Genomic DNA, 8,888 nt, shown 5'->3' on the forward strand with positions numbered 1-8,888 from the left:
TCATGCTTCAGTATTCCCCCTTCTCTCTACGAGCATTTGTGTGCCCAGGCCCCATAGGCATATAGAAAGGATCCCACCCTGGTCAACAATGTAGCTGACCAATGTAGAGAGAGATAAGTGCCTCAGCAGATACAATCTAAAGCTTGTGTGGTCCACAGATGAGAATTCTACCATTTATGGCAAAAGCCTGGGCTCCTGACAGGGGCAATAGAATTCTTCCCACTGCATGTTACAATAGTAAAACAATCAGTTTGACACCTGTTAAACTGATTCTACGTTGAATTTTTGTCAAACAAGCATGTGTATCTGTAGTTGGTGTTCTTCACCTCTAAAATGCAGTGCACTAGACAGTGTAAGTCAAAACCCAAAAAGGTTGCTGTGTTCTAAGTTGGGATTCATTTTACAGCTGCCATTGACGGTATCACGTTTTATAACTAAATAGTTGAATAAAAAATAAATAAAAAAGACTTTACCAGATAGCAGTTTGTCGGATGCAGATCTCTCTCGAGATGTCACCAGCTGTCTACTACCTTATATATGGATAACCTGATTGGCAGATGTGATTATCAGAGATAGTAACATGGATAGTAAACAAGTTCTGATTGGTTTACAGTGTAGTACTTGGCGGCATTTGCCTATTGAGCTAGCGAATATAAAAGTAAATGTGTTCAGAATAAATAAATATACACAATATGTAAAAACCAGCTCCTCCCTTGACGGAGATCGATCATCTCGAAAACTAAAGCAGACAGCTTGCAACTGCCCACCACCAACATCACATACGCTGTTGCTACTGTTTATGATCTTTACCTCTACCTATATGTATGTATCTTCCTCATACCCCTGCACATCGACTTGTTACTGGTACCCCGTGTATATAGCCAAGTTATCCTTACTCATTGTGTATTTATTCCTTGTGTTATTATTTTTCTATATTTTTCTCTCTGCATTGTTGGGAAGGGCCCGTAAGTAAGCGTTTCACTGTTAGTCTACACCTGTTGTTTACGTGACAAATACAATTTGATTTGAAGTCACACAATGCTATCACTGACATGCAAAGAGTCACTGTGATTGGACCACTCTGTCCTACTCTATACTACTTATCCAGACAGGAGAGAGAGTGAGACAGAGTCAGTAGCAGTATAAGAAAATTCCAACTTCCTCCCCCTAATAGATGGTTCTGTAGAGGGTGCGTTCTCAACACCTTATGTTTTTGGCAGCTAGCAGCAGCAGCTCTTGTTTTCATTAGCATAAGCAGCATTTCACATCTGGCTGGCTGCTGTTGTTTTTATGAGCCATTCAAAGACATCTCTGATCCACCGGACAGCTTTGCTGACTCTTCATTCGATTGATTATGCACACACACACACACACACACACACACACACACACACACACACACACACACACACACACACACACACACACACACACACACACACACACGAAGATTACACTGTCAACTGGAACAGTTTGAATTGGCCTTCACAATGCATCAAAACGTTTTGGCATCGATACAGTACATCCATGTGGATATTTTAAACATATTTCATTAATTCTTCTCATTCCAAAGGACATTACCCATTAGTCTGTCCTCATACCTAATACAGTGTAAGTATAATAGTCTGCTCACAGCTTAATACAGTCATGTACTTTACCTTTAGTTTAATTACTAAATGACAGTGAGTATGTCTCAGAGGATACAGAGGAGAAACCTGTAATGATGGAACATGATGTTGAAGCTTCAGTTATGGGAGTTATAATATACTTTATTTCAGACAAGGTGTTCTTCCCTCCAGATTAGCAGGACTCAGCTCCATGTTACTCTATTTCACAAATAAATTTACGACAGGCGACAGGATTTCTTCCCACCTACCTTTTGACATCTTTGCTGCAAGTCTTTCTCTTTCTCTCTTTCTCCCTCCATTTTCTCCCCCCCTCTCTTTCCCCCTCTTCACTTATTTTCCTGTTACTTTTTCCCCTTCATCTCTGTGTATAGACAGGTGTGGTATTTAATCTGGAATAGCAGCTTTGATAACCCTGGTTTTCCGCCCCAGAGGAGCGTGGGTAGAGAAGTGTGGGTAGGTGCAGACACTCAGATTAATAACTCTCTCTCTCTCTCTCTCTCTCTCTCTCTCTCTCTCTCTCTCTCTCTCTCTCTCTCTCTCTCTCTCTCTGTCCACTTAGGAAGCAACACTGATTGACAATAAATTTCACATGCTGTTGTGCAAATGGAATAGACAACAGGTGGAAATTATAGGCAATTAGCAAGACACCCCCAATAAAGAAGTGGTTCTGCAGGTGGTGACCACAGACCACTTCTCAGTTCCTATGCTTCCTTGCTGATGTTTTGGTCACTTTTGAATGCTGGCGGTGCTTTCACTCTAGTGGTAGCATGAGACGGAGTCTACAACCCGCACAAGTGGCTCAGGTAGTGCAGCTCATCCAGGATGGCACATCAATGCGAGCTGTGGCAAGAAGGTTTGCTGTGTCTGTCAGCGTAGTGTCCAGAGCATGGGGACGCTACCAGGAGACAGACCAGTACATCAGGAGACGGGGAGGAGGCCGTAGGAGGGCAACAACCCAGCAGCAGGACCGCTACCTCCGCCTTTGTGCAAGGAGGAGCAGGAGGAGCACTGCCAGAGCCCTGCAAAATGACCTCCAGCAGGCCACAAATGTGCATGTGTCTGCTCAAACGGTCAGAAACAGACTCCATGAGGTTGGTATGAGGGCCCGACGTCCACAGGTGGGGGTTGTGCTTACAGCCCAACACCGTGCAGGACATTTGGCATTTGCCAGAGAACACCAAGATTGGCAAATTCGCCACTGGCGCCCTGTGCTCTTCACAGATGAAAGCAGGTTCACACTGAGCACATGTGACAGACGTGACAGAGTCTGGAGACGCCGTGGAGAACGTTCTGCTGCCTGCAACATCCTCCAGCATGACCGGTTTGGCGGTGGGTCAGTCATGGTGTGGGGTGGCATTTCTTTGGGGGGCCGCACAGCCCTCCATTTGCTTGCCAGAGGTAGCCTGACTGCCATTAGTTAGCGAGATGAGATCCTCAGACCCCTTGTGAGACCATATGCTTGTGCGGTTGGCCCTGGGTTCCTCCTAATGCAAGACAATGCTAGACCTCATGTGGCTGGAGTGTGTCAGCAGTTCCTGCAAGAGGAAGGCATTGATGCTATGGACTGGCCCGCCCATTCCCCAGACCTGAATCCAATTGAGCACATCTGGGACATCATGTCTCGCTCCATCCACCAACGCCACGTTGCACCACAGACTGTCCAGGAGTTGGCGGATGCTTTAGTCGAGGTCTGGGAGGAGATCCCTCAGGAGACCATCCGCCACCTCATCAGGAGCATGCCCAGGCATTGTAGGGAGGTCATACAGGCACGTGGAGGCCACACATACTACTGAGCCTCATTTTGACTTGTTTTAAGGACATTACATCAAAGTTGGATCAGCCTGTAGTGTGGGTTTCCACTTTAATTTTGAGTGTGGCTCCAAATCCAGAACTCCATGGGTTGATAAATTGGATTTCCATTGATTATTTTTGTGTGATTTTGTTGTCAGCACATTCAACTATGTAAAGAAAAAAGTATTTAATAAGATTATTTCATTCATTCAGATCTAGGATGTGTTATTTTAGTGTTCCCTTTATTTTTTTGAGCAGTGTATATATACATATACACAGTTGAAGTCGGAAGTCTACATACACCTTAGCCGAATACATTTAAACTCAGATTTTCACAATTCCTGACATTTAATCAGAATAAGAATTCCCTGTCTTAGGTCAGTCAGGATCACCACTTTATTTTAAGAATGTGAAATGTCAGAATAATTGCCTTTAAATTGTTTAACTTGGGTCAAACGTTTTGGGTAGCCTTCCACAAGCTTCCCACAATAAGTTGGGTGAATTTTGGCCCATTCCTCCTGACAGAGCTGGTGTAACTGAGTCAGGTTTGTAGGCCTCCTTGCTCACACACACTTTTTCAGTTCTGACCTTCTTTTCTATAGGAGTGAGGTCAGGGCTTTGTGATGGCCACTCCAATACCTTGACTTTGTTGTCCTTAAGCCATTTTGCCACAATTTTTGAAGTATGCTTGGGGTCATTGTTCATTGGGAAGACCCATTTGCGACCAAGCTTTAACTTCCTGACTGATGTCTTGAGATGTTGCTTCATTATATCCACATAATTTTCCGTCCTCATGATGCCATTTATTTTGTGAAGTGCACCAATCCGTCCTGCAGCAAAGCACCCCCACAACATGATGCTGCCACCCCCCTTCTCCACAGGTACACCTCCAATTGACTCAAATTATGTCAATTAGCCTAGCTTCTAAAGCCATGACATAATTTTCTGGAATTTTCCAAGCTGTTTAAAGGCACAGTTAACTTAGTGTATGTAAACTTCTGACCCACTGGAATTGTGATACAGTGAATTCTAAGTGAAATAATCTGTCTGTAAAGAATTGTTGGAAAAATTATTTGTGTCATGCACAAAGTAGATGACCTAACCGACTTGCCAAAACTGTCCTAACCGACTTGCCAAAACTATATATAGTTATATATATAACTGTATATAGCTATATATATAGTTACTCCCATAACTGAAATTTCAACATCATGTTTCATCATTACAGGTTTCTCCGCTGTATCCTCTATGAGACATACTCACTGTCGTTTAGTAATTAAATTAAAGGCAAAGTACATGACTGTATTAAGCTGTGAGCAGACTATTATATGTATACAGTGCAGCAAAACATTTTTTTCCCCCTTTCAGATTTTCTCTATTTGTGCATAATACTGAATGTTATCAGATCTTCAACCATGCAGTGTTTGGTTTTTGCCAGGCATATTGGGACCCATGTTATCAATAAAGTTGACTCAAGTTTGCAAATCAGCACCCGGAAGCACCTCAAAAGTTTGGACACACCTACTCATTCAAGGGTTTTTCTTTATTTTTACTATTTTCAAAATTGTAGAATAATAGTGAAGACATCAAAACCATGAAATAACATATATGGAATCATGTAATAACCCAAAAAGTTTTAAACAGATGAAAATATGAACTCAGCAAAAAAAGAAACATCCCTTTTTCAAGACCCTGTCTGTCAAAGATCATTTGTAAAAATCCAAATAACTTCACAGATCTTCATTGTAAAGGTTTAAAACACTGTTTCCCATGCTTGTTCAATGAACCATAAACAATTAATGAACATGCACCTGTGGAACGGTCGTTAAGACACTAACAGCTTACAGACGGTAGGCAATTAAGGTCACAGTTATGAAAACTTAGGACACTGAAGAGGCCTTTCTACTGACTCTGAAAAAGACCAAAAGAAAGATGCCCAGGGTCCCTGCTCATCTGCGTGAACGTGCCTTAGGCATGCTGCAAGGAGGCATGAGGACTGCAGATGTGGTCAGGGAAATAAATTGCAATGTCCCTACTGTGAGAAGCCTAAGACAGCCCTACATGGAGACAGGACGGACAGCTGATCGTCCTCGTAGTGGCAGACCAGGTGTAACAACACCTGCACAGGATTGGTACATCCGAACATCACACCTGCGGGATAGGTACAGGATGGCAACAACAACAGCCTGAGTTACACCAGGAACGCACAATCCCTCCATCAGTGCTCAGACTGTCCGCAATAGGCTGAGAGAGGCTGGACTGAGGGATTGTAGGCCTGTTGTAAGGCAGGTCCTCACCAGACATCACCGGCAACAACGTCACCTATGGGCACAAACCCACCGTCGCTGGACCAGACAGGACTGGCAAAAAGTGTTCTTCACTGATGAGTCACGGTTTTGTTTCACCAGGGGTGATGGTCGGATTCGCATTTATCATCAAAATGAGCGTTACACTGAGGCCTGTGCTCTGGAGCGGGATCGATTTGGAGGTGGAGGGTCCCTCATGGTCTGAGACGGTGTGTCACAGCATCATCGGACTGAGCTTGTTGTCATTGCAGTCAATCTGGTCCCGTGTGACTCAGTTGGTAGAGCATGGTGTTTGCAATGCCAGGGTTGTGGGTTTGATTCCCGCGGGGGACCAGTACGGAGGAAAAATGTATGAAATGTATGCATTCACTACTGTAAGGCGCTCTGGATAAGAGCGTCTGCTAAATGACTAAAATGTAAATGTAATCTCAATGCTGTGCGTTACAGGGAAGACATCCTCCTCCCTCATGTGGTACCCTTCCTGCAGGCTCATCCTGACATGACCCTCCAGCATGACAATGCCACCAGCCATACTGCTCGTTCTGTGCGTGATTTCCTGCAAGACAGGAATGTCAGTGTTCTGCCACGGCCAGCAAAGAGCCAGGATCTCAATCCCATTGAGCACGTCTGGGACCTGTTCGATCGGAGGGTGAGGGCTAGGGCCATTTCCCCCAGAAATGTTTGGGAACTTGCAGGTGCCTTGGTGGAAGAGTGGGGTAACATCTCACAGCAAGAACTGGCAAATCCGGTGCAGTCCATGAGGAGGAGATGCACTGCAGTACTTAATGCAGCTGGTGGCCACACCAGATACTGACTGTTACTTTTTATTTTGACCCCCCCTTTGTTCAGGGACACATTATTCAATTTCTGTTATTCACATGTCTGTGGAACTTGTTCAGTGTATGTCTCAGTTGTTGAATCTTGTTATATTCATACAAATATATACACATGTTAAGTTTGCTGAAAATAAACGCAGTTGACAGTGACAGGACGTTTCTTTTTTTGCTGAGTTTATTTTATATTTGAGATTCTTCATAGTAGCCATCTTTGATGACAGCTTTGCACACTCTTGGCATTCTCTCAACCAGCTTCATGAGTTAATCACCTGGAGTGCATTTCAATTAACAGGTGTGCCTTGTTAAAAGTTAATTTGTGGATTTTCTTTCCTCCTTAAGCCAATCAGTTGTGTTGTGACAAGGTAGGGGTGGTATACAGAAGATAGCCCTATTTGGTAAAATACCAAATTATGGCAAGAACAGCTCAAATTAGCAAAGATGACAGCTTTGTTCGCTCTTGGAATTCTCTCAACCAACTTCACCTGGAATGCTTTTCCAACAGTCTTGAAGGAGTACCCACATATGCTGAGCACTTGTTGGCTGCTTTTGCTTACACAACCTGGAGGTGTGTTGAGTCATTGTGCTGTTGAAAAACAAATGATAGTCCCACTAAGCGCAAACCAGATGGGATTGCGTATCGCTGCAGAATGCTGTTGTAGCTATGCTGGTTTAGTGTGCCTTGAATTCTAAACAAATCCCTGACAGTGTCACCAGCAATGCACCCCCACACCATCAAACCTCCTCCTCCATGCTTCACAGTGGGAACCACACATGCGGAGATCATCCGTTCACTTACTCTGTGTCTCACAAAGATACAGCAGTTAGAACCAAAAATCTCAAATTTGGACTCATCAGACCACCTTTCTCGTGTTTCTTGGCCCAAGAAATTCTCTTCTTGTTATTGGTGTCCTTTAGTAGTGTTTTTCTTGCAGCAATTCAACCATGAAGGTCTGATTCACACAGTCTCCTCTGAACAGTTGATGTTGAGATGTATCTGTCACTTGAACTCTGTGAAGCATTTACTGGGTTGGTAACTCTAATGAACTTATCCTCTGCAGCAGAGGTAAATCTGGGTCTTCCTTTCCTGTGGCGGTCCTCATGAGAGCCAGTTTCATCATAGTGCTTGATGGTTCTTGCGGCTGCACTTGAAGAAACTTTCAAAGTTCTTGACATTTTTCCGAATTGACTGACCTTCATGTCTTAAAGTAATGATGGACTGTCATTTCTCTTTGCTTATTTGAGCTGTTCTTGCCATAATATGGACTATGTGATTCCATATTTGTTATTTCATACTTTTTATGTTTTCACTATTTTTCTACAATGTAGAGAATAGTAAAAATAAAGAAAAACTCTGGAATGACTAGGTGTGTCCAAACTTTTGACTGGTACTGTATATATCTGTTGTATGCATCTCTATTAATCCTCTCCTATTTGTCAAGCATACAGTAATAATAATAATTTCATGGTGAGATAATCTCTCTCCTGTATTCTTTGGAATTCATGCATAGTTAAACTGCTATTATTCTATGGGTCATTTCATAGTACCAGTGTGATCTGTGTTTCTTTCTGTGGTTTTGTAGTTTCATCCTCATACGCTTGACACTCTGTGATTCTATAAGTCAAGTGCACATCGGGACACAGCATACAACAATCAGGACTGTTCTCAGAAGTGTTGGCGATCATGTATCTCACTAATGGTCTTTTGAGCAATCAGATCAGTTCTGAAAAAAATCTGATGTGAAAAGATCTGATATAATTAGTCAAAAGCCCAATGAATTGAAAAAAGATCAGAATTGGGCTGCCTGTGTAAATGCAGCTGACTAACAACAAGATAACAATGAACCGATGAGACTGGAGCATTTCCAACATACAAATTGCCACTGGTAATTTAAGCAAGCGTTTTAACTACAGCAATTTGCCACCACTGTGGAATAATTGTGTTAAATTTTAAGACTGGACCCCACATTATCCCCAGCACTTGAGCGTGATAAACAACATTTAGCAGTGGGACCATTCACAGAGAAGTACAGTGACGCTCGGAAGAGATTTCATTTAACAGTCTCTGCACATTGTGAGGAAATGAGGGAGAGATGAGAGTGAGAATGAGGAGAAGATATGAGTAGGAGAGGATGGAGAGAGTGTTAGAGAGAGAGAGAGAGAGAGAGAGAGAGAGAGAGAGAGAGAGAGAGAGAGAGAGAGAGAGAGAGAGAGGGAGGACATTGGAACTGTTAGATTTAATAGCTGTGTGTGGGTTCTAACACTAGGAGACCGAGGTAATGAAAATTGAGACAGAAAAAGGAGTTAATAATTTAATAATTCCAAATGAA

The sequence above is a fragment of the Salmo salar genome, chromosome ssa21 (genome assembly GCF_905237065.1).
Source record: "Salmo salar chromosome ssa21, Ssal_v3.1, whole genome shotgun sequence".
NCBI lineage: Eukaryota > Metazoa > Chordata > Actinopteri > Salmoniformes > Salmonidae > Salmo > Salmo salar.